This window comes from Ovis aries, chromosome X (genome assembly GCF_016772045.2).
Source record: "Ovis aries strain OAR_USU_Benz2616 breed Rambouillet chromosome X, ARS-UI_Ramb_v3.0, whole genome shotgun sequence".
NCBI lineage: Eukaryota > Metazoa > Chordata > Mammalia > Artiodactyla > Bovidae > Ovis > Ovis aries.
The window spans coordinates 34,031,500-34,058,522 of record NC_056080.1 but is presented as its reverse complement, the minus strand read 5'-3'; the positions used below and the strand labels follow the sequence as shown (position 1 = coordinate 34,058,522).

General features: G+C 37.7%; 1 long non-coding RNA gene across 1 annotated transcript; it reads right to left on the bottom strand.

Annotated features, from left to right (window-relative positions):
• LOC132658791 (uncharacterized) lies at positions 1–25,174 on the bottom strand. The gene is made up of 2 exons (XR_009598851.1): positions 17,793–25,174; positions 1–15,454 (listed from the first exon to the last, which is right to left on the bottom strand). It is a non-coding gene; the product is annotated as an uncharacterized LOC132658791 (long non-coding RNA).
• Positions 25,175–27,023: the final 1,849 nt, after the last annotated feature.

Below are 27,023 nucleotides of genomic sequence, written 5' to 3'. Positions count from 1 at the left end.
TTTCTTTTCCTTTTTTATGCAACAAAAATTATCTTTAAGAACTAGAATTTAAAAATGTCTATGAAAATTTAAACATTAGGAAATCTAGATACATACTTTAATTCTGCCACCAGTAATTTCATAATTGCCAACAATTTACTCAATTTCCTCACCAGCTAAATATAGTATTGTGATAGGTGATCCTTAAGGAACAATTCAAATCAAATATTATATCTTGGTATTCCTAAAGTATTTTTTAGCATAAAATAGCACCTAACATACTTTCAACATATTCATATACTTGCTAGGGCTTTTCTGGTAGTTCAGCTGGCAAAGAATCCACCTGCCATGCAGGAGGCCTTGGTTTGATTCCTGGCTTGGGAAGATCACTTGGAGAAGGGATAGGCTACCTACTCGGGTATTCTTGGGCTTTCCTGGTGGGCTTTCCTAGGTATCTCTCCTAGTCCAATAAAAAGTTGGTAAAGTATCCGTCTATAATGCAAAAAACCTGGGTTCGATCCCTGGGTTGGAAAGATCCCCTGGAGAAGGGAATGGCTACCAATCCAGGGTTGGGAAGATCCCCTGGAGAAGGGAATGGCTACCCACTCCAGTAGAATTGCCTGGAGAATTCCATGGACAGAGGAACCTGGCAGGCTATTGTCCATGGGGTTACAAAGAGTCGGACACCACTGAGCAACTTTCACTTTCATACATTCAGCAATTATATCTTGAGCCATATGTGCTTAATAATCACAGCAACCCTACTTTGCAAATAAGAAATAAACTGTGATGTTAAGTCAAGATCTTACAGGTAGTTAGCAGAAGAGTCATGGCTTGAAATGGTCATTTTAAATTCAAATCTTATTGTCTTGTAAATACTGCCTTCTTTTTATTATGATTTTCCAAGATACACTGAAAGCTTAAATGACTGAAAATAAAGTTTCATAAGTCAGCCAGGAAGTAGATAAGCAGCAATTTTAGTAAATTTGAAAGACTGATAGGTATTCAAAACGTGTCAGTTAAAAAATGTACACCCATGGCGGATTCATGTTGATGTATGGCAAAACCAATACAGTATTGTAAAAGTAAAATAAAGTAAAATTAAAAAAAAAAAGAAATGTGGAGATATTCTTAATCCATTTATAAATAAAATATAGATATAATTCTGCATTTATAGAGAACAGAAAAATAACAGCTTCAAGAAAGAACACCCTCTTTCTGCCTCAGTGGAGCCAGAGATTGTTTTACTCTAAGCAAATACCAGGGGTGTGGCACCTGCTGCCTATTTTCCTGCTGTGCTTCTCAGACAGGTGTTCTTTGTTGACTGCTGTGGAATTCAATGGATGGTTGGCTCATAATCTGCAAATTGTTGCTTACATATTTATTTTTATAGTCAGTAGACTGTTTTCTGGATAGATTATACCAGTTTCCTAAAATTTACATGAAAACAATGACTCTGCTTTCTACTGGTGGAAGTTTCAAAAAGACTCACAAGCTAAGAATGTTTGTAACTATTCTATAAGTAGAAAAGACTAGGAAATATAAAATAAGCTCAAATGAATACATTTTAGCTTAGTAAAGGGGAATGACAATGGCCATTTCTATGGCTGTGTTGTGAGGATTAAAATAATTCTATTGACAAAACATTGTTTTCTTAAATGTGAGATGAAACTGCTCTTGGCTAACCATTAATCTCATTTATAAAGTCTTAAAAAATACCTTTCTGAAGCAGTGATGACATTTTCTTTCATACTATGCCATGTTTTTCTATACAGAGTGCTATAAAAAATAATCCTTGAGGGATACAGAACTTGAACTTCAGTTCTATTTATTGATGCAAAGGCATCAGTAAATAGAAATGTCAGTAATTAGAATCAGTAAATAGAAATGACACATCATTTCTATTTGGATACAGTCTGATGTCAGTTCTTCTGAGTCATTGAAATTAAATCTCAAAGTACTTATTTCCCTGGATAGAGCAATAGAAAAAAAAACTATTAACTGATCGATAAATTTTTACAGCCAATGCTATGGTATCAGGACCCCAGACAATTAGACATTTCAAACTCAGTATATCTACTATTTGCTGAAGACATGGTCTTTTATGTATAAAGCCCTTGAGATTCCACAAAAATCTTAGAATAGATGAATTCAACAAAGTAGCAAGATACAAAATCAACACAAACAACTGAGCTTCATTTCTATATACCACAAAGAATAATTTGAAAATGAAATTAAAAAATTTCATTTACAATATCATCAAAAGGAATAAAATACTTAGGAATAAACCTAAACAAAGATAGATTTGTACATTGAAAATTACAAAACCCTGCTGAAAGGAATTAAAGAAGTCACAAATAAATGAAAGACACTCTGTGTTCATGGACTAGAAGATTTAATATTGTTAAAATGTCCATAAAATCTGAAGTGATTTTCCTATTCAATGCAATTTCTGTACGAATCTCAACAGTATTTATTTCACAGAAATAGAAAGACATCCTAAAATTCTTATGGAATCTCGATGGACCCTAAATAACCAAACAACCTTAAGAAAGAACAAATTTGCAGGCATTATACTTCCTAATTTCCAAACATATTACAAATCTACAATAATAAAACCAGCACTGCTAAGTCGCTTCAGTCGTGTCCGACTCTATGCGACCCCATAGACGGGGGCCCACTGTCTCTGGGATTCTCCAAGCAAGAACACTGGAGTGGGTTGCCATTTCCTTCTCCAATGCATGAAAGTGAAAAGCAAAAGTGAAGTTGCTCAGTTGTCCCTGACTCTTAGCAACCCCATGGACTGCAGCCTACCAGGCGCCTCAGTCCATGGGATTTTCCAGGCAATAGTACTGGAGTGGGGTGCCATTGCCTTCTCCGTGATACTGTCATAAAGACAGACAAATAGACCAGTAGACTAGAACAAAGATCCCAGTATCAACCTTCACATATATTATCAAATGATCTTCAGCCAGGGTGCTAAGACCACTCAATGGGGAAAAGACAGTCTCTTCAACAAACGGTGTTGGGTAAACTGGATATCCACATTCAAAAATGGAAAATGGACCTTTTTCTTACACTATATACAAAAGCTGAATCAAAATAGATTACAGAACTAAACACAAGACTTATAAAACTAAAAGAAAACATTGGGAAGATTCATGACATTAGACTTGGCAATGAGTTCTTGTATATGACACAAAAAGCACAAACAAAAAGAGCAAAAATAGACATTAAACTAAAACTTTTGTGCATCAAAGGAAACAGTCAACAGAGTAAATAAGAAACATCTAACGGGAGAAAATATTTACAAATCATATATCTGATAAAGAATATAGATAGAACTACAACTTGACAATAAAACATAACCCAATTAAAAATGGAACAGGAGATTAATAGATATTTCTCAAAAGAGGATATTTTGTTGTTGTTGTTCAGTAGCTAAGTCGTGTCTGACCATTTGCAACCCCATGGTCTGCACCAGGCCAGGCTCCCTTGTTCTTCACTATCTCCCAGAGCTCCCAGAGTTTGCTCAGATTCATGTCCATTGAATCAGTGATGCTATCTAACTATGCCATCCTCCGCCACTCCCTTCTCCTCAATCTTTCCCAGCATCAGGGTCTTTTCCAATGTGTTGGCTCTTCGCATCTGGTGGCAAAAGTATTGGAGCTTCAACTTCAGCATCAGTCTTTCAAATGAGTATTTAGGATTGATTTATTTTAGAATTGACTGGTTTGATCTCCTGGTGGTCCAGAGGACTCTCCAGAGTCTTCTCCAGCACCATAATTCAAAACCATCAATTCTTCAGCACTCAACCTTCTTTATGGTCCAGCTTTCATATCTGTACATGACTACTGGAAAAGTCCATACCTTTGACTATATGGACTTTTGTCAGCAGAGTAATGTCTCTGCTTTTGTATATACCATCTAGGTTTGTCATAGCTTTCCTTCCAAGGAGCAAATGTCTTTTAATTTCATGGCTGTAGTCACTATCAGCAGTGATTTTGGAGCCTAAGAAAATAAAATAGGTCTCTGCTTCCACTTTTTCCCCTTCAATTAATATTTACCATGAAGTGATGGGACCAGATGCCATGATCTTTGTTTCTTGAATGTTGAATTTCAAGCCAGCTTTTTCACTCTCCTCTTTCACCTCCATCAAGAAATTCTTTAGTTCCTCCTCACTCTCTGCCATTAGAATGGCATCATCTTTATGTCTGAGGTTGTTGATATTTCTCCTGGCAATCTTGATTGCAGATTGTAATTCATCCAGCCTGGCATTTCACATGATGTACTCTGCATAAAAGTTAAATAAACAGGGTGACAATATATAGCCTTGTTGTAGTCCTTTCCCAATTTTGGACCAGTCCATTTTTCCATGTCTGTTGCTTCTTGACCTGTATACAGGCTTCTCAGGAGACAGATAAGGTGGTCTGGTATTCCTCTTTCAGAATTTTCCAGTTTGTTGTGATCCACAGTCAAAGGCTTTTGTGAAGTCAATGAAGCAGAAGTAGATGCTTTTCTGGAATTTCATTGCTTTCTCTATGATTCAACAAATGATGGCAATTTGATCTCTGATTCCTCTGCCTTTTCTAAACCCAACTTGTACATCCAGAAGTTCTCAGTTCATGTACTGCTGAAGCCTAGTTTAAAGTATTTTGAGCATAACCTTGATAGCATTGAAATAAATACAACCGGATGGTAGTTTTGACATTTTTTGGCACTGCCTTTCTTTAGGATTGGCATGAAAAGTGACCTTTTTCAGTCCTGTGCTCACTGTTGAGTTTTCCAAATTTGCTGATATATTGAGTGCAGCAATTTAATAGTGTCATCTTATAGGATTTCAAATAGCTCAGCAGGAATTCCATCACCTCCACTAGCTTTGTTTGTAGTAATGTTTCCTAAGGCCCACTTGACTTCACACTACAGGATGTCTCACTCTAGGTGAATGACCACATCATTATGGTTATCCTGTTTATTAGGACCTTTTTGTATAGTTCTTCTGTGTATTCTTAATCTCTTCTACTTTTATTAGGTCCTGACTGTTTCTGTCCTTTATCATGTCCATTCTTGCATGAAATGGCCCCTTGATAACTCTAATTTTCTTGAAGAGATATCTAGTCCTTCTCATTCTATTGTTTTCTTCTATTTCTTTGCACTGTTCATTTAAGAAGGCCTTTTTATCTCTCCTTGATATTCTCTGAAACTCTACATTCAGTTGAGTATATTTTTCCATTTCTCCCTTGACTTTCACTTCTCTTCTTTCCTCAGCTATTTGTAAAGCCTCCTCAGACAACCACTTTTCCTGCTTGCATTTCTTTTCCTCTGGGATGATTTACTGCCTCCTATATAATGTTACGAACCTCTGTCTGCAGTTCTTCAGGCACTCTGTCTATCAGATCTAATCCCTTGAATCTATTTGTCACCTTCACTGTATAATCATATGGGATTTGATTTAGGTCATGTCTGAATGGCCTAGTGGTTTTCCCTTTTTTTCTTCAGTTTAGCCCTGAATTTTGCAATAAGGAGCTCATAATCAGCTCCAGGTCTTGTTTTGTCTGACTGTATAGAGCTTATCCATCTTAAGATGCAAAGGTGCATATATAAATGGCCAAGTACAAAAAGATGATAAACATCACTAATCATTCAGGAAATAGAAATGGAAATAGAAATTAAAACCACAATGAGATATCACTCCACACTTCTTTATTATCAAAAAGGTAGAAGTAACATGTATTGGAGAGGATGTAGAGAAAAATGGAACCCTTGCTTATTGTTGTAGGATTGCAAAATGGTGGAATTGCCATAAAAAACAGAATGGAGGTTTCTCAAAAAATTAAAAATATAACTACCATATGATCCAGAAATCTCACTTCTGGGTATATATCCAAAAGACTTGATAGCAAGGTATCAAAAAGATATTTGCACCCAAATGTTCATTGCAACATGATTCACAGGAGCCCAGAGATGGAAGAAATCTAATGTTTGTTGAGAAATACATAGATAAATAAAATACAGTATATACATACACTGGAATATTATTGAGTCTTAGAAGGAAATTCTGTCACATGCTACAACATAGATGAACTTTGAGGATACAATGCTAAGTGAATTAATGCAGTCCCAAAAATATAAGTACTGTATATTTAACTTAAATGAAACATCTAAGTAGTCAAATTATAGAAACAGAAAATAACAATGATTGCCAGGGGCCAGAGGAAAGCAGGAAAGGGGAGCTGCTGATTAATGGGCATAGAGTTTGAGATTTACAAGATGAAAAAGTTCTGGAGATCTGTTTCACAATAAAGTGAATATACTTAATGCTAGTGAACTGTGTCTTAAAAATGGCTGCTGCTGCTGCTGCTAAGTCGCTTCAGTCGTGTCCGACTCTGTGCGATCCCAGAGACGGCAGCCCACCAGGCTCCCCCATCCCTGGGATTCTCCAGGCAAGAACGCCGGAGTGGGTTGCCATTTCCTCCTCCAATGCATGAAAATGAAAAGTGAAAGTGAAGTCACTCAGTTGTGTCTGACTCTTGGCGACCCCATGGACTGCAGCCCCACCAGGCTCCTCCATCCATGGGATTTTCCAGGCAAGAGTACTGGAGTGGGGTGCCATTGCCTTCTCCATAAAAAATGGCTAGGATGGTAAATTTATGTTATGTGTTTTTTTATCGCAATTAAAATAATTATAACTAGATTAGTTCAACAAGAATACTGTCAATTTTATTTGTTCTCTTAAAAGAGAATATACACCAATACAATATTGTAAAGTAAAAAAAAAAGTTCATGAAAATAAAAACTTTTTCATCAAATTAAAAAAAAAAGAGAGAATATACAGTTGACTCAAACAACATGGGAGTTAGGGGTGCTGAGCCTCGCAGTCCAAAATCCATGTATGCCTTCACAGTTGGCACTCTACATTCATGGTTCTGTATCCCTGGATTCACCCAGCCATGGATTGTGTAGTGCTGTAGTGTGCACTTACTGAAAAAATTCCATGTATAAGTGGACCCTGACTGTTCAAATTTGTGTAGTTCAAGGGTCAGCTGTAGTTCCTACTAACATTTAACAAGTTTCTCCTACAGCACTCACCTAGCCTGTGAAATACATATTTTAGAGCACTGATCTGAGGAAATGTGCTTTCAAACAAAGACTGAATGGTTATTATCTTCAGTCTATACAGCAGAACCACAACAATACTCATAGTGATTATTTGGCTGTCAGTACCATCAAAAGTAATATTTAAGATCAAGTTCCATATAATTTCAGCCATCTTTAGAGAAAGAATATTGAAGCATGGCACATCTTTGTCTTTATGAAATATACTTAAAATTTTTAATCCATGTGGAATGATCATTACAAATAAGGTTACTAATCTTATTCATGTTAGGTTTACTTTTCACATCGTGACAAAAAATAAGCCCTTCCTGCACACAGGACCATTTTCCTAGGTCAGAAGACTCTACCTGCCAAATTGCCAGTAAACAAAATACTATTCTCTCTGTCATTGAACTATTTCTATTTTAGCTCTTTGGCTCCAAATTAGTGTACCAGTTTCTTGGAAGAAATTAGTGTAGTTCAGGGATTCATTTCTTTTATTACAACCATAGGGATAAAATAAACTCCAGAAGCTTTTTGTTTTTGTTGTTAAATGTCTCAGCAACATTTTGTGCAATGAAGAGTTTTCTCTTTTAAAAATACTGCTTATAAATGTGCATCTAACCTTTTACCTATGGTAGAAATGTTAGAGTCATCCTTCACATTTTCTTTAGAAAAAAAATCACCATGAATGCTTATTTTATCAAATAATGTAAACAAATCTATTCTTTTTTTTATCAACAGCCAGTGTTGAGCTTATTAAGAATGTAAACTCTGGAACAATATATCCTGGGTTTATTCCAAGCTCATCTAACTCTTAACTCTGATCTTCAACAAAGTACTTAAGCTTTCTCCATTGTAGTTTCCTAAAAATGCACATAATAATAATTTCCATTAATATTATATTTGTATTAAATGACTTATTACACTAAAAATTATATATTTGGCACATTTGTTGTTGTTGTTTAGTTGCTAAAGTTTCCGACTCTTTTGCAACCCTATAGACCTGTCAGACTCCTCTGTCCATGGGATTCCTCAGGCAAGAATACTGGAGTTGGTTGCTATTTCCTCCTGGGATCATCCTGACCCAGGAATCGAACTTACATCTCCTGCTTGGCAGGCAGATTCTTTACCACTGCACCACCAGTCTGACAGCTAAATAATGTTAACTTTTATTAGTATTATCTCTGTTAACATTGTCATAGTTTCAGCTCCTGTGGTCTCATCACTGGATAGCTATAACAATCACTGAATTGGTCCACTTCAATTTCATTCTCCAAATACCATCTAGAGTGACCAGTCTAGAGTACAAATCTGACCACATCACTTCTACACTTATAATCCATCCACAGTTTTCTACCACTGACAAGACTGAAAGACAAAAAGTCCTCATACAGCAAAGAAGAGCTTCCATGACTGGATGCCATGTTATCTCTTCAGCTTTATATGATGCCTTATAGCCTCTCACATTACACTTCCCAGGATATGGCATGTTGTATTGTGCCTTCTTACTAGTGAAACCATGCTGTGCCCACCTGCATTTCATTGACTGAGAGCTTTATCTAACCATCAAAGCCCATTTTCTCACCTGTATGTCAGGCAGAAAATTTTGGGAAATCAACACCTCCCAGGAGAAAACTTTAATCAATGACTAACAGAAGCTGGTGCATAAAAACTCACACTCCCAGCATCTTCTAGTAATCACTTAGGAATAACTCTGAAATGCATAGTCCATACTGTCCTTCAGAATTCTCCAGCAGGATGAAACTCAGGTTACCCATAGCAAATACTTGAAAGCAAACTTTTTATTAAGATTATCTCCTCACCATCTTGGGGCTTCCCTTGTAGCTCAGTCAGTAAAGAATCTGCCTGCAATGCAGGGGACCCGGGTTTGATCCCTGGGTCGGGAAGATCCCCTGGAGAAGGAAATGGCAACCTGCTCCAGTATTCTTGCCTGGAGAATCCCATGGACAGAGAAGCCTGGTGGGCTTCAGTCTATGGGTTGCAAGAGTTGGACGCAACTGAGTGACTAAACCATCACCACCACCACCTCACCATCATACTTCCTCACTGGTGTGTCCTGGTGTCACCTGCCAAATAAACCACTCATTCTCATATCCCACTGTTTGGATCTGATATGGTGGATCCCAAACTATGACCTTGGTAATTAACATTACCTGCAGCTATAGCCAGATATCTCATAACTAAACACATGTTTTTTTTCACTTTTGTGAAGTCTAATGAAGACTAGTCAGTCCTTCTCCATATTGTTGCCACACCATCCGGACCACACAGACTAGGTCAGGAGGAAAAGCAGGATGAAAGAGGCACCCCTACTCTTGACTGCCTTAGCTAAGTAGAGACTTACACTACTTTCACGCATTGTCCATTTACCAGAACTTGTCATATAGCCTAACTTAATTACAAAGCAGTTTATAAATTATAGATGGGATATTTGGTGAGCTCTCACCATTTCTCCCCTACTTAATTTCCCATTGTTCTATAAAGTACATTATGGTTCAACACTTCAATCCTCTGATATTAGATCAGAGATATTTCCCATGTGATATCTTAATGCTTTTTATAAATGTCTATTCATTATACCAATGTAATTTATGTTTATGTTGGTTAGGCTGAGCTACCACCCAGTGAGATCCTTGAATATAGAGATAATACTTTGCTTTTCTTTATTCCAACCTCTTAATAGAAAATAAGCTTCTCTTTGTCAAGGAACTTATCATCAGTATTTTAAAAGTTTCCAATTTTTGATAATCAAATTCCATAAACTTTTAAGTATAAAATGTTCCATAAGCTTTGAAGTATTCCATAATTGTTGAAATGGAAATTAATGGCTAGGGAGAAATCAGAAAGAAGTTCAGGATAGTGTATTTTCCATGTCTCTGTCACATTACTTGTCAATTTCCTGGTATACTCAGAGAAAGTGAGAAGAAATGTAACATTAAAATAGAGAATAAACTGAGCGGTTTTTACCTCTAGTTTTCAGACTACAATTTGAAAAATGGTTATCTACATTTTATACTAATAACTATGTTAATATTTTGATGATTTCTAGTAGACACAGGTGAAAGTATAATTGGATATTTTCCCATGTCATACTAAAATATTGTTTATCTCTAATTTCTATAAAGAATTATCAGGTTAAACTTATTACCACAGTTACCTCTTTCTTTGTAGGATATAATCTTTTGGCAGGGGATCAAAATGAAACTGTATATTTCATATTTACAAATGAAATACATAAAAGAGAAAAACAATATACAGATAGGGAAGGAGAGCATCTGTGAAGTGGCTTTTATTTGAAGCAATATGGCAGACTTGAGACCTTGAACATTCCTTCTAAGGGAAATAAGAAAAAGTTGCATAGAATATAAACATCTTTTTTAAATGTTACCACTGATCTAGCAAGAAATAAAGAACAGACAAAAGACAAAATAAAATTAAAAAAATAAAAATAGAATTCTCAAGATGTAAGAGAAATAAAGGTAAGCTTTATCCTCAGGGCATCTGTAAACCTTGGTGACCTTGAACAGAGCATTCTCTGCTGCTATGAAAGTCACAGGGACAGGAGCAGAGCCTAAGGCTTGCCCAAGGCTGGAGTCTAATACAACTCTCAGGTTAAAGCTAGGATCCAGAAAGGACAGATGTTCCACATAATGGTAATGAGAAATAAACCTGGCACACCAAAGGGGCAACAAGTAAAGTCGCCTGTGTTGACATTCACCTTTTATGGAGGGAGAATACAATCTGCCCTGAGAATATTTAACAAAAGCAGTCCTCACATATGTCTGTAGCCCAAATTCACATAACCAGAAACTTCAAGAGAAGCCTTTAAGATAAGCTCTGATTCCCTAGATTACTGGCAGAATAAAAAAAAATCCTTCTTGGGGGAAACAACTGTAACCCGGTCTTCAAATAATTCCCAAAAATAACAATAAGGGACATGAGATGACAGAAAAAAAAAAACCCACAAAAGCCACAGAAACTAGTTACCATAATTAAGAGGCAGAACCCAATGTGTAAAGAATTCCAATATTGGAATTCTTACAACTAGAATGTAAAATAACTATGGTTACATATTTTGAAATTGGGCTTCCCTGTGTCTCAGATGGTAAAGAATCTGCCTCCAATGCAAGAGACCTGAGTTAGATCCCAGGGTCAGGAAGATACCCTAGAAGGAAATGGCAACCCACTCCAGTATTCTTGCCTGAAGAATTCCATGGACAGAGGAGCTTGGGAGGCTACAGTCCATGGGATAGCAAAGATTTGGACATGACTGAGTGACTAACACTTTCATATATTTCAAAACATGAAATAGATGTTTAAAATTTTAAATAAGAAATAAAGAAAAATTTAAAAATAAGAATGCAGATCTAAAATAGAATCAAGAGATTTGTAGATGAAAACTAAAATAATTAAAATCAAAATTTTGATGGTGAGTTAGACAACAAACTAAAAAGCTTAAGAGAAAAGAAGAAATGCAAGATGGAGCCATAAGAATTCTGAAAGCAGCTCAGAGAGACAAAGAGTTGGAAAATGTGAAAGATACTAAATAAAGTATGCATGTATAAGTAGCTAGAATAAATACCAAACGAAATAGGGTATTATATCTAAAATAGTGAGCGAAATTTGCTCAGTCATGTCCAACCCTCTGTGACCCCATGGATTATACAGTCCACAGAATTCTCCGAGCCAGAATACTGGAGTGGGTAGCCTTTCCCTTCTTCAGGGGACCTTCCCAACCCAGGAATCGAACTGGGATCTCCTGCATTGCAGGTGGATTCTTTACCAACTGAGCTATCAGGGAAGCCCCTGATATTTTAGATATTTAGAGATTTGTTATATCAAAATAACTTAATGGAAAATTATAATAAAAACAAGAGAAATTAACAGTGGCAGTGAAACTGATAAACACTACAAAATGAATACCTGAAGATACCAAAAATTAATTCTAATATATCATTAATCCTATAACAATGTATAACTGTATAACAATGCATAACTGACTCTAAATTGGGAAAGGAATACATCAAGGCTGTTGATTGTCACCCTGCTTATTTAACTTATATGCAGAGTACATCATGAGAAATGCCAGGCTGGATGAAGCACAGGCTGGAATCAAGATTGCCAGGAGAAATATCAGTAACATCAGATATGCAGATGACACCACCCTTATGGCAGAAAGTGAAGAGGAACTGAAGAGCCTCTTGACGAATGTGAAAGAGGAGAGTGAAAAAGCTGGCTGAAAACTCAACATTCAAGAAACAAAAATCACAGCATCCAGTCCATCACTTCACGGCAAATAGATGGGGAAACAATGGAAACAGTGACAGAATTTATTTTCCTGGGCTCCAAAAGCACTGAAGATGGTGACTGCAGCCATGAAATTAAAAGACCCTTGGTCCTCGGAAGAAAAGCTATGTCCAACCTAGACAGCATATTAAAAAGCAGAGACATTACTTTGCCAGCCAAGGTCTGTCTAATCAAAGCTATGGTTTTTCCAGTAGTCATGTATGGATGTGAGAGTTGGACTTATAAAGAAAGCTGAGCACCGAAGAATTGATGCTTTTGAACTACGGTGTTGGAGAAGACTCTTAAGAGTCCCTTGGACTACAAGGAGATCCAACCAGTCCACCCTAAAGGAAATCAGTCCTGAATATTCACTGGCAGGACTGATGCTGAAGCTGAAGCTCCAATCCTTTGGCTACCTGATACGAAATACTGACTCGTTAGTAAAGACCCTGGTGCTGGGAAAGATTGAAGGCAGGAGGAGCAGGGGATAACAGAGGATGAGATGGCTGGATAGCATTGGATGGCATCACAGATTCTAATGACATGAGTTTGAGCAAACTCTGGGAGTTGGTGATGGACAGGGAAGCCTGGCATACTGCAGTCCATGGAATTGCAAAGGTTCAGACATGACTCAGCAACTGAACTGAACTGATAACAATGTATATAGAGTAAACTCTATATATTGAAAGACAGTGAGTTTCCAGACTGTATACAAAATAAAGTAAAATCTAGTCTTACATTGTTTGCATGAAGCCTACCTAAATTATCAAAATTCAGAAAGACTTAATGTCAAATGATAGAAAGACACACCAGGCAAACACTAATTAAAACAAATGTTGCCTCAATATATTTGAAAGCAAACCAAGTAGATTTTAAGACCAACACAGTATTGAAGATAAAGTGAGCCTTACATACTGATCAAAAGTTTCAATTTGCCAGAAGATAATGATTCTTAACTCATGGGCTTAATACTATATAAACTATAAATTTATATGTTTAACTATATATTTAAGCCTTAAACTATATAAAGTAAAAATTGACAGAATTAAGTGGAAAACTACAGAAATTCTGTCACATTGGTATACTAACACGTCTGTAGTAACTAATGGGTTAAGCAGATAAAAATTGAGTGGGAATACAGAAGACTTGAACATCAAGATAAACAAGTTTGATCTAAAGAATGTATATGTAGCATTGTATATACAGTGACTGAAAAATTCATGTTTTCTACAAGAACTTGAGCAACGTTACGAAAATTGACCATATTCTAATCTATAAAGTGAATGGCAATACATCCTTTTGGTCTTCTTGCTTCGCTTTGGTTTCTATTCAGTCTATTCTCAACTCTACCCCAAAGATCCTGGGAAAACCAAACCTGGATGAGTCATACTTTTGTTTAAATTTCTCCAGTGAATTCACATCATGCTATAAGTGAAAGCTGAAATCCATGGTCATTACAGTAGATCACAAGGCCTACATACCTACCCTTCCAAGCTGGCTTTATTTCTCCAGTCTCATTTCCTCCCCTCTTCCTCGCTCACTGTGTTCCAGGTACACCGGCTGTTCCATTGATAGAATACATTCAGTCTCTGTACACTGATTGTTTCTTCTGTCAGGTTCCTTCCTGCAGATATTTTAACGTTTTCTCCATCTCCCTGAAGTCATCTTACAAATATTACTTTTTGCACTGAGGCCTTCAACACCGTATCCATAACTCATTCTTTATCCCTTTTTCCTACTTAATTTTTCTCTAAATCATTTCATGCCATCTAAAACATTATTTATTTTATTATCTCTCTCACTTCACTAGAATGTAAACTCCTAGAGCATGTAACTTTTACTCTGCTTTATTTATTGTCATATAGTTAGTGACTAGAGCAGTTCCTGGTATTTTGTGACAAATAATGGTTGGATGAGTAAAGAATGAAGGAATCTGGAGAGTTAAAAGTATTTTTTAATATAATCTTTAAGTCAGAAAAAATCATAATAAAATTATAAAATATTTCAATCTATATGACAAAATCACACATATCTAATTTGCAGAATATAGCTGAAGTGGTACTTAGGGGAACTTTATAGCCTTCAGTATGTTTATTCAAAAAGATGAATCATTTAAAAATAATTAACCAGGCATCCAACCTAAGAATAAGAAAAGAATGACATAATAAACCTCCCCAAAACAATGAGGAATACATAATAAAGATTATAAATAAATAAAATAGGAAAAGAGAGGCTAACAAATCCCCACAAAACAATTATTTGAAGAGACTAATTACTTGCACAGATTCTGATGATATTAATAAATAAAACAAAATAGAGGAAGCAATATTAGGAGTGAAAGAGATGACACAATTACAGATACAATTACACTGTAGAGCGATTAAAAAGATAAAACCATGTTCTGAACAATTTTGTTAACAAATTTAAAATATTGGGTGAAACGGGGAAAAAAAAATTAGAAAAATGTAACCTATCTAAACCGGTTCAATTAGACAAACAGAAACCCATGAAATACAAAATCAGTAGTTTAAGTTATGCTATCAGAAAACACACTAGAACCAAATGGCTTTGCAGGGAAGTTGCAGAAAATGTGAAATAACAAAGAATTCCAATAATCAAATTTTCCAGTAGAGGAAAAGAAGGAATATTTCCTCCAGCTTATTTGGTGATAGCATAATAACCTTAATATCAACTTTTAAATAGTGTATTAAAAAGTGATAGAACTGGGCTCATTGGAGAAATAGTTGATTCTAGGACTGGGGTTGAAAACATATACAGTAATCCATTTAATGCCAGAAAGAAAGTGTTTGAAAAAACAATGAAACAAAACAAAATAGTTCAATGGTTTGGGTATGCCAAAGGAACACAGAAGCCAGCATTTGAGTAACAAAATAAATAACATAGTAGTGAATTATAACTCAAAATATAAAATAAGTATACATGAGTCCACAGTGATATTAATAAATAAATAATTAGTTAATTCCTTGGTGGTCCAGTAGTTAGGACTTGGCACTTACAATGCTGTGGGCCCAGGTTCAATCCCTTGTTGCAGTAACTAAGATCTTGCAAGCTGCAGGGTGTGGCCAAAAAAAAAAGTTAAGGGAGAAGAAAAAATCTTTTGTGCAGAATAATTCCAAATAATTTATGTAAGTCTTCCTCCTTTAAGGAAGGAGAGCATGTCTCCACTCCTTAATTGCGGACTTGCATAATAACTTCCTTCCAAAGAGAACTCTATGAAAAGTTACAGGAACAATTGATGAATGAACATGGATGCACTACTCATCAACAAACTAACAACAATCTAAATATAGTCTTGTTAAAAAAAAATCATCATTACCAAATTGGCATTATCCCAAGAGTTATTTTATTTTTTTTTTTTTTATTTTTTTTTTTTTTATTTTTTATTTATTTATTTTTTTTTTTTTTATTTTTTTTTGTTTTTTATTTTTTAAATTTTAAAATCTTTAATTCTTACATGCATTCCCAAACATGAACCCCCTCCCACCTCCCCTCCCCATAACATCTTTCTGGGTCATCCCCATGCACCAGCCCCAAGCATGCTGCATCCTGCATCAGACATAGACTGGCGATTCAATTCACATGATAGTATACATGTTAGAATGTCATTCTCCCAAATCATCCCACCTCTCCTCTCCTCTGAGTCCAAAAGTCCGTTATACACAACTGTGTCTCTTTCCCTGTCTTGCATACAGGGTCGTCATTGCCATCTTCCTAAATTCCATATATATGTGTTAGTATACTGTATTGGTGTTTTTCTTTCTGGCTTACTTCACTCTGTATGATCGGCTCCAGTTTCATCCATCTCATCAGAACTGATTCAAATGAATTCTTTTAACGGCTGAGTAATACTCCATTGTGTATATGTACCACAGCTTTCTTATCCATTCATCTGCTGATGGACATCTAGGTTGTTTCCATGTCCTGGCTATTATAAACAGTGCTGCGATGAACATTGGGGTACATGTGTCTCTTTCAATTCTGGTTTCCTCGGTGTGTATGCCCAGAAGTGGGATTGCTGGGTCATAAGGTAGTTCTATTTGCAATTTTTAAGGAATCTCCACACTGTTTTCCATAGTGGCTGTACTAGTTTGCATTCCCACCAACAGTGTAGGAGGGTTCCCTTTCTCCACACCCTCTCCAGCATTTATTGCTTGCAGATTTTTGGATCGCAGCCATTCTGACTGGTGTGAAGTGGTACCTCATTGTGGTTTTGATTTGCATTTCTCTAATAATGAGTGATGTTGAGCATCTTTTCATGTGTTTGTTAGCCATCCGTATGTCTTCTTTGGAGAAATGTCTATTTAGTTCTTTGGCCCATTTTTTGATTGGGTCGTTTATTTTCTGGAGTTGAGCTGCAGAAGTTGCTTGTATATTTTTGAGATTAGTTGTTTGTCAGTTGCTTCATTTGCTATTATTTTCTCCCATTCCGAAGGCTGTCTTTTCACCTTGCTTATATTTTCCTTTGTTGTGCAGAAGCTTTTAATTTTAATTAGATCCCATTTGTTTATTTTTGCTTTTATTTCCAGAATTCTGGGAGGTGGATCATAGAGGATCCTGCTGTGATTTATGTCTGAGAGTGTTTTGCCTATGTTCTCCTCTAGGAGTTTTATAGTTTCTGATCTTACATTTAGATCTTTAATCCATTTTGAGTTTATTTTTGTGTGCGGTGTTAGAAAGTGATCTAGTTTCATTCTTTTACAAGTGGTTGACCAGTTTTCCCAGCACCACTTGTTAAAGAGATTGTCTTTACTCCATTGTATATTCTTGCCTCCTTTGTCAAAGATAAGGTGTCCATATGTGTGTGGATTTATCTCTGGGCTTTCTATTTTGTTCCATTGATCTATATGTCCAAAGCAATTTACAAATTCAATGCAATCCCTATCAAGCTACCAGCCACATTTTCACAGAACTAGAACAAATAATTTCAAGATTTGTATGGAAATACAAAAAACCTCGAATAGCCAAAGCAATCTTGAGAAAGAAGAATGGAACTGGAGGAATCCACTTGCCTGACTTCAGGCTCTACTACAAAGAGTTATTTTAATATTACTAAAAATGTGCATGATACTGGATGCTTGAGGCTGGTGCACTGAGATGACCCAGAGGGATGGTATGGGGAGGGAGGAGGGAGGGGGTTTCAGGAAGGGGAACACGTGTATACCTGTGGCGGATTCATGTTGATGTATGGCAAAACCAATACAATATTGTAAAGTAATTAACCTCCAATTAAAATAAATAAATTTATATTTAAAAAATTTACTACATTAAGAGACTATAGGAGAGAAAAATGATCATATAAATAGATCAACAAAACATATTTCATAAAATTCAGCATCCTTTCCTAATAAGAATTTTTAGAGAACTAGAAATAAAAGGAAATCACTAACCTCTTCCCTGGTAGCTCAGTCAGTAAAGAATCTGCCTGCAGTGCAAGAGACACAGTTTCAATCCCTGGGTCAGGAAGATCCCTTGGAGAAGGAAACAGCAACCCAATTCAGCATTCTTGCCTGGAGAATTTCATGGACAGAGGAGCCTGATGGGCTACAGTCCATCAGATCACAAGAGTCAGACATGACTTAGTGACTAAACCACCAACCATCATTAACTATGGAAGGCATATCAGCAATTGCTAAGGCCTAGGTGACAGGGGTAAGGGTGGGGTTGGGGTGGGGAGGGATTGACTGCAGAAGGAACAGGAAGGAACATATTGTAGTGATGGAAGTGTTTTATATCACAATAATGGTAGAGGTTACACTAATATATGCATTAGTCAAAAGTCAGATCAGTGTTTTCATGTTCTTTGGATAAATACTCACAAGTGGGATAGTTGGAGATAGACGCATGCCTATGTTCATTGCAGCATTGTTTACAAGAGCCAAGATATGGAAACAACTTAAGTGCCCATCGACAGATGAATGCGTAAAGAAGATACAGTGTATATACACAATGGAATACTTCTCGGCAATAAAAAAGATGAAATATTGCCATTTGCAACAATGTGAATGGACCGTAAGGGTATTATGCTATATGAAATGTCAGATAGAGAAAGACAAATAGTGTGATTTCACTCATATGTGAAATATAAAACAACAACAACAACAACAAAATGAACACAGCAAATGTATAGCTATAGAGAACACAGGAGTAATTACCAGAGGCGAAGAGGGAGACTGTAAAATGGGTAAAGTGGGTCAACTCTAGTGAAGAGGGGAAACTAAATTTTTGGTGGTGAGCACACCATCGTTTTTATAGAAGTAGAAATATAATGTGGTACACATGAAATATATAATGTTATAAACCAATGTTACCTCAATAAAAATAAATTTTAAGAATCATTAAATTGCACATTTAAAATTGGTAAATTTTACTTTGTGCATATTTTACTTCAATAAAGCTGACAAAACTAGAAAAGGAACTATCAATTTGATAAAGGACATCTACAAGAACAACAACTTACAAAAATTATAAAACTTGTGTGTTAACTCTTATTTTATCTGCTGCTTCAGCAACCACTTCCATGCTGCTTCTAAAGAGTTTGTTCACAGTTACCTTCAGGAGTTACCTCTCCTGGGGCTGCATCCTCTACCTGTCCCTATCTGGAAGGGGCTGGCCAGGGTTACCTGCATGAGCCCACTTGCACTTATGCATGTAAAACGTAAAAATACAGAGAAACTAACACTAAAGTTTAGAGTTTATCTTGGCCAATAGTGCAAAAAAAAAAAAAAAGATATATCAATCAGTGCTTTCTTCCTTCTTCCCACAGCTGAACAGTTTTGATGTGTTTTTTCCAGGTTAACTCAGAAATTCCAAGTGTTCATGAAGAGATAGAGCAGCAGAAAATATATTTTGTTTTTAGTTTGTAAATGGGACCCTGTTCACAAAGGGCAAAGAGAGACTGAAGGAACTGACCAATCCATACTGGTAGGCAGCTGCAAGATGAGCAGATCTCTGCATTCAACCACCACAATCTTAAAAGTCTATACAGAAGCTTTAACAGGGTTTAGTCACATATACCATCCAAATGATCTCAACAACACATTACTATCTCAAGGCTGTGTCCTTGAAACAGCTCCTAGTGTGGGAACAGTGGGCCTAAGTCCAAGGACACTAGGGGTCAGTGAGGAGTCTTTCATTGAACCGAGTCCAGCTTGCAGGTCAACCAGTGACCACGTCTGGGTTTTAATGCATATATTAATGCACTGCTGGTAGAAGTATAAATCCAATAAAAGTAAACAAGTTCATGCTCAATCCACAATTCCACTCCTTAGCACATTACACTTGCACATAGGCCTTAAGCAGTGCTTACAGAATGTTCTGAGCAGCACTATTCTTAAAGGCAAAATATTAATCAGTCCAAGTGGTATTCCACAGAAGAACAAATATTCATTGATTGTATAAATATGCAGTGGAATGTTATGCCAGAGAAAAAAAATGAAAGAATGGCAGCTATATGTATTGGCATTCACGCAGTTCAAAAAAAAGTCACAGAAAAAGACATGCTGTAGGATTTTATTCACATAGCACTAAATGTGATAAAGCTAAATACTAGATTATTTATGTGGTAAAAATATAAAGTAAAAGAAAGAGGATAATATAATTTTGGGACCATGGTCTTTAGGCTGAAGAAAGGAAGGGGAGATGAATGAGGAGCATGCATGGGGCTCTGAGTTGCTACTATTCAATTCTAAATATCCGTTGTTGTTCAGTCTCTAAGTCATGTCCAGCTCTTCGCTACTTCATGGATGGCAGCACGCCAGGGTTCCCTGTCCTTCACTATCTCCTGGAGTTTGCTCAGATTGATGTCCATTGAGTTGGTGATGCTATCTAACCAAAAAGAAGTCACCTTCTTTTCCTCTTTCCTTCAATCTTTCCCAGCATCAGGGTCTTTTCCAGTGAGTTGGTTCTTCACATCAGGTGGCCAAAGTACTGCAGCTTCAGCATCAGTCCTTCCAACGAGTATCCAGGGCTGATTTGTTTTAGGATCGACTGGTTTATTTATTTATTTACTCTAAATATGGTGTCAGGTAATTTGCTACTGGTTAAATTGATATACCTCCCTTTTGCAAATATGCTATATTTCATAATAAAAAATGTGACTATGAAGAAAAATAGTTTTACAGTTGGTACTTTGCTCAGAGGTAGACTGTAAGATGTAGACCTGCTTCTCTAGAGTAGAGGAAATAGTTTACAATATTTATGGTCATTTGGACAAAACCCCTTCTAGGGACCTAGTTAAACTGAGCTCCAATATCTATCCTGACCTCACCCATGCTCAGTAGCGTCTCCACAAAGTTAGAATAATGTACACAAACTCAATGGAAACTGAAAAATGTTTTCAGCTGAGAAATAATCCATGAACTTTAGGCCATGGGAGAGCCTGTGAAAGCTCCCCCCTAAACAGTGAGTGGCCTTAGTTGGTTATCCATTTTACATATAGCAGTGTGTACATGTCAATCCCACACTCCCTAACTATCCCTTCCCCCTAACCTTCCTCCTCTGCTAAGCTCATGTTCTCAAAGTCTGTGAGTCTGTTAATGTTTTATAACTAAGTTCATGTGTATCATTGCTTTTTAGATTCTGCATATAAGAATATAAGCAGTATCATAATGATATTTGTCACTCTCTGACTTACTTCACTCAGTATGACAATCTCTAGGTCCATCCATGTTGCTGAAAATGACGTTATTTCTTTCTTTTTAAAGGAAACCATTCTACACTGTTTGTGGGAATGTAAATTGGTACAGCCACTAAGGAGAACAGTATGGGGGCTTCTTGAAAAAAATAAAAATAGAGCTACAATATGATTCTGCAATCTCACTCCTGGGCATATATCTGGAGAAAAACATGGTCTGAAAGGATTCATGGACCCCAATATTCATTGCAGCACTGTTTACAATAGTCAGCACATGGAAGCAACCCAAGTGTCCATCAATAGAGGTATGGGTAAAGAAGATGTGGTACATATGTACAATGGAATGTTCCTTAGCTTAGCTTTTTAACTGCATATCCTCATCATTTTTGTGATGCAGAAAACAAGTAACCTGGATGGAACTGAGTGTAAATATTGGTGCAACTGCAATATCAGAACAATAAAGTTAATATTACAACTATAAAGAATTTTTCTAGGATATGTACCTCTTATGTGAAATTAGAGTGAACTGAGGTAACTCTGTTCATGGGGTTCTCAAAGCAAGAATACTGAAGTGGTTTGCCATTCCCTTCTCCAGTGGACCACATTCTGTCAGACATCTCCACCATGACTGTCTTGGGTGGCCCCATAAAGCATGGCTTAGTTTCACTGAGTTAGACAAGGCTGTGGTCCATGTGATCAGATTGGTTAGTTGTCTGTGACTGTAGTTTCAGTCTGTCTGCCCCCAATCCCCTCTCTCAGTGCCGACCATCTTACCTGGGTATCTCTTACCTTGGACACGGGGTCTCTCTTCACGGCTGCTCCTTACCTCCGATGCGGGGTAGCTCCTCTCAGCTGCTGCCCCTGACCTCGGGCACAAGGTAGCTCCTCTCGGCCGTGCTCGTGCCCTGTTGCAGCCGCAGCACTAGTGTAATCATGATGGTGTGATCATTCACCTAGAGTGAGACATCCTGAAATGTGAAGTCAAGTGGGTCTTAGGAAGCATCACTATGAACAAAGCTAGTGGAGGTGATGGAATTCCAGTTGAGCTATTTCAAATCCGGAAAGATGATGCTGTGAAAGTGCTGCACTCAATATGCCAGCAAACTGGGAAAACTCAGCAGTAGCCACAGGACTGGAAAAGGTCACTTTTCATTCCAATCCCAAAGAAAGGCAATGTCAAAGAATGCTCAAACTACCGCACAATTGCACTCATCTCACATGCTAGTAAAGTAATGCTTAAAATTCTCCAAGCCAGGCTTCAGCAATACGTGAACCATGAACTTCCAGATTTTCAGCTGGTTTTAGACAAGGCAGAGGAACCAGAGATCAAATTGCCAACATCCGATGGATCATCAAAAAAGCAACAGAGTTCCAGAAAAACATCTATTTCTGCTTTATTGACTATGCCAAAGCCTTTGACTGTGTGGATCACAATAAACTGTGGAAAATTCTGAAAGGGATGGGAATACCAGACCACCTGATTTGTCTCTTGAGAAACCAACTGGACATGGAACAACAGACTGGTTCCAAATAGGAAAAGGAGTATGTCAAGGCTGTGTACTGTCACCCTGCTTATTTAACTTATATGTGGAGTACATCATGAGAAATGCTGGGCTGGAAGAAGCACAAGCTGGAATCAAGATTGCTGGGAGAAATATCAATAACCTCAGATATGCAGACGACACCACCCTTATGACAGAAAGTGAAGAAGAACTAAAGAGCCTCTTGATGAAGGTGAAAGAGGAGAGTGAAAAAGTTGGCTTAAAGCTCAACATTCAGAAAACTAAGATCATGGCGTCTGGTCCCATCACTTCATGGCAGATAGATGGGGAAACAGTGGAAACAGTGGGTCACTTTATTTTTTGGGGCTCCAAAATCACTGCAGATGCTGATTGCAGCCATGAAATTAAAAGACGTTTACTCCTGGGAAGAAACGTTATGACCAACCTAGACAGCATATTAAAAAGCAGAGACATGACTTGGCCAACAAAGGTCCATCTAGTTAAGGCTATGGTTTTTTCATTAGTCATGTATGGATGTGAGAGTTGGACTATAAAGAAAGCTGAGCGCTGAAGAATTGATGCTTTTGAACTGTGGTGTTGGAGAAGACTCTTGAGAGTCCTTTGGACTGCAAGGAGATCCAACCAGTCCATCCTAAAGGAGATCAGTCCTGGGTGTTCATTGGAAGAACTGATGTTGAAGCTAAAACTCCAATACTTTGGCCACCTGATGTGAAGAGCTGACTCATTGGAAAAGACCCTGATGCTGGGAAAGATTGAGGGCAGGAGGAGAAGGGGACGACAGAGGATGAGATGGTTGGATGGCATCACCGACTCGATGGACATGGGTTTGGGTAGGCTCCGGGAGTTGGTGATGGACAGAGAGGCCTGGCGTGCTGCGATTCATGGGGTTGCAGAGTCAGACACGACTGAGCGACTGAACTGAACTGAAGTTACTCTTCATTGTGGCGTTCAGGTTTCTCATTGTAATGGCTTTCCTTGTGGCAGAGCATGGGCTCTGGGGTGTGCAGACTTCAGTAGTTGCAGCTCATGGGCTTGGTAGCTGCAGCGTGAGGTCTAGAGCATGGGCTCAGTTGCTCCATGGCAAGTGGGATCTTCCCCGACCAAATCTGTGTCTCCCACATTGGCAGGTGGATTCCTAACCACTGGACCACTAAGAAGTCTGGAATCTTAATTTTTTATGTTTGTAAAAAAACAAATATTAAATAAATGAATTTCTTGTCTTGAAAAGATAACTAAATCATTTAATACTCAATCTAACAATATCTCCTAAAATGAGGTTTAAAATTTATGACCTTTTTCAGTGCATCGGGACATAAACAAGTTTATATCTCTTATTTTTCAAAGTAATTGCTTAAAACCTCAAATCTTTTTACTGGCATTTTGTCCAATATTTCCCTTTTTAGGCCTTTGTTGCTGCTGCTGCTAAGTCGCTTCAGTTGTGTCTGACTCTGTGCGACCCCATAGATGGCAGCCTACCAGGCTCCCCTGTCCCTGGGGTTCTCCAGGCAAGAACACTGGAGTGGGTTGCCATTTCCTTCTCCAATGCATGAAAGTGAAAAGTGAAAGTGAAGTCGCTCAGTTGTGTCTGACCCTCAGCAACCCCATGGACTGCAGCCTTCTAGGCTGCTCCGTCCATGGATTTTCCAGGCAAGAGTACTGTAGTGGGGTGCCATTGTCTTCTCCATAGGGCTTTAGCTTGCATTAGTCAAGAAAAGGAGAGTTTACATGGTCAATTCTTCTCCCAGAACCAACCCATACAAAGAGCTAGAGTCTGGTTCTAATACTATGGTGTTGTTGAATGGAGTCACAGTTGGATTTGGGTTTTCTGAGGTCTGATGGTTCTTAGTCGTCTAGTGAGGTGACGCCTTTGGTGATTTGGGACTTCCCTTTGGTGATTTGATTACTTCCCTTTGTGGGACAAAGAAGTATCCTGGTCTAGGGTTCCAACTTTATCATTTTTTGTGTATGTATGTGTGTGCACATGTGTATGTATTTTTAAGGTCACACTCACATTCTCAGCCCTGTTCTTCCAAGTAAAATGGGATCTTCTTATAAAGGAGCACCTATTTACCAATCTTGTGATCCAAGACATTTCCTTTGCATAAGACTCCTTATTAGAAGTCTAATAACACCTTTCAAAAATATGTGTTTATCTGGATTATATTTTTGGTTTTATTTTAAGGACAAAGAGAGCTTAGACATTTAGGAGTTATTCTGGAGCTGAATTGCAGCTAGAATATTGTTTAATTATTTTCAATTTTTTACCATTGCTTCTCCTATAGTTAATTTGACAATTACCAAAATGTGGGCAAGCATCCTTAAACAGGTATCATAACCAACAAATAATTATCGGTAAACACTCATCTCTACAATGAGTGGGGCTATAATAGAGTAACTTAGTAGCTCTGAGCCTTGAGCATGCCCTGGGCATCAGTTGGCCTGCTTTATTGAGACAGTGGAATGTGTGCCTGTGTGCTCAGTCACCAAATAGAGTCAGATTATTTTGTGACCTTATGGACTGTAGCCAGCCAGGCTCCTCTGTCCATGGGATTCTCCAGGCAAGAATACTGGAGTGGGCTGCCATGCCCTCCTCCAGGGGATCTTCCTGACCCAGGGAACAAACCCATGTCTTTTATGTCTCCTGCATTGGCAGGCAGGTTCTTACCACTAGCGCCACCTGGGAAGCTCCAGACAGTAGAGAATGTTAGTTAATTTGATTAGCTAGTTGGTTGAATAGAAATCGGTTTCTTACATGAGATCATGATACATTAAAATGACATATAGGTAATTCCCTGGTGGTTCAGTGGTTAGGACTTGGCATTTTCACTGCCAAAGGCTTGGGTTCCATCCCTGGTCGGGGAACTAAGATCCCACAGCTGCTTGTGGTGTGGCCCCCCAAAAAGGACATATAAAGTACAAAAGATATATGAACTAGGAGTCACTGTGACCCTATATATTATCTTTCACTTAAGATGACATCGTTCATCCCTGGTTAACACAGTAATCTTACACGTTTGACTTGTATTGGTATTCAGATCATGCTTTGCACAAAGTGAGCTTGGTGTGTGTTTTTTACAAATACTACTTAGTCTGAAAAACTAAATCTCAAATTGGAGAAAAAGGCGACTAGAAATGCCAGAGGAAGAAAAAGGGTGAATGATTGGTGGAGTGTAGGGGAGCAGGGGTATCAGTCCTGAGCTGAAATCTACTAGCAGGAATAGAACCAAAAGCAATTAGCAGTGTTTGTCAACTTTTGTTCCTTCAGTATAATGTAGCTTTAGGCCTCCTTCCAAAAAAAAATTAGTTGGGGATAATGAAGTGATCTTAATGTTCTATCAATTTCAGATGATATAAGAGAAAAATTTCAGCTTTACTACTTCACTGCAAGGCCTTAGGTAAGTAACTCAAACTTCATGCAACTCAATTATTTCAGCTAAAAAGCAGTGCTGTCACCTTCCATTTTGTGTGATTGTATTCATTTAATAAGTTTAAAAAGCATGGGTAAAACACCTAGAAAATGCTAGCAGTTGATAGGTGCTCAAAAATTATAATTAACAATAATATTAATAAAATGATGTGTAATGAAATCTGATTTGGAGCTACCTGTATTTCTCACTTACTAGGTATCAATATTCATGTGTCACAACTTTTAAGTCTTTGACAGTCCTTGATCAGTCATCTGAGTGATGTCCACAGTATTTTCTCTCTTTCCCAACCTACTAGCCAAACTTGACAGCACATTGTAACAGGGTCTTATACTGGAATTCTCCTTCCCTCAAACTTAAATGAGATACCAAATAGAAAAGATATTGGCATGCCAGAGTGAGAGTGACAGAGACCCCTTCTTCCAATTACCTATTTACAAAGAATAAAGTAGAACCAGTTCCATCTCTTGAACTCCTCATCCTAATCAGCAACATAAAAACAGATGTAGACTAGAAGCAGCACCTCTTTATAAAACAGTAGCTTTATACATCCAACCTGTGTGTGTGTGTGTGCGCTAAGTTGCTTGAGTCGTGTCTGACTCTTTACAACTCTGTGGACTGTAGCCTGCCAGGCTCCTCTGGCCATGGGAGGTCCGACCTACAAAGAATTAATACTAAATGAAGTTTGGAGTTTGATTAATACAGTGTAGCTGGGCCTTCTAATCTGAATCAAGACTATATTTGCCACCGAAATTGACCATGTGCTGTGCAGCACTGTGCTTAGTCACTCAGTCGTGTCTGACTCTTTGCGACCCCATGGACCACAGCCTGCCAGGCTCCTCTGTCCATGGGGATTTTCCAGGCAAGAATACTGGAGTGGGTTGTCATGCCCTCCTCCAGGAGATCTTTCTAACCCAGGGATCGAACCCAGGTCTCCCACATTGCAGGTGGATTCTCTACCAGCTGAGATACCAGAGAAGCCCCAAATTGACCACAGAACTCTCTATTACATGAAAGTGAACAGACATCCATGAACTC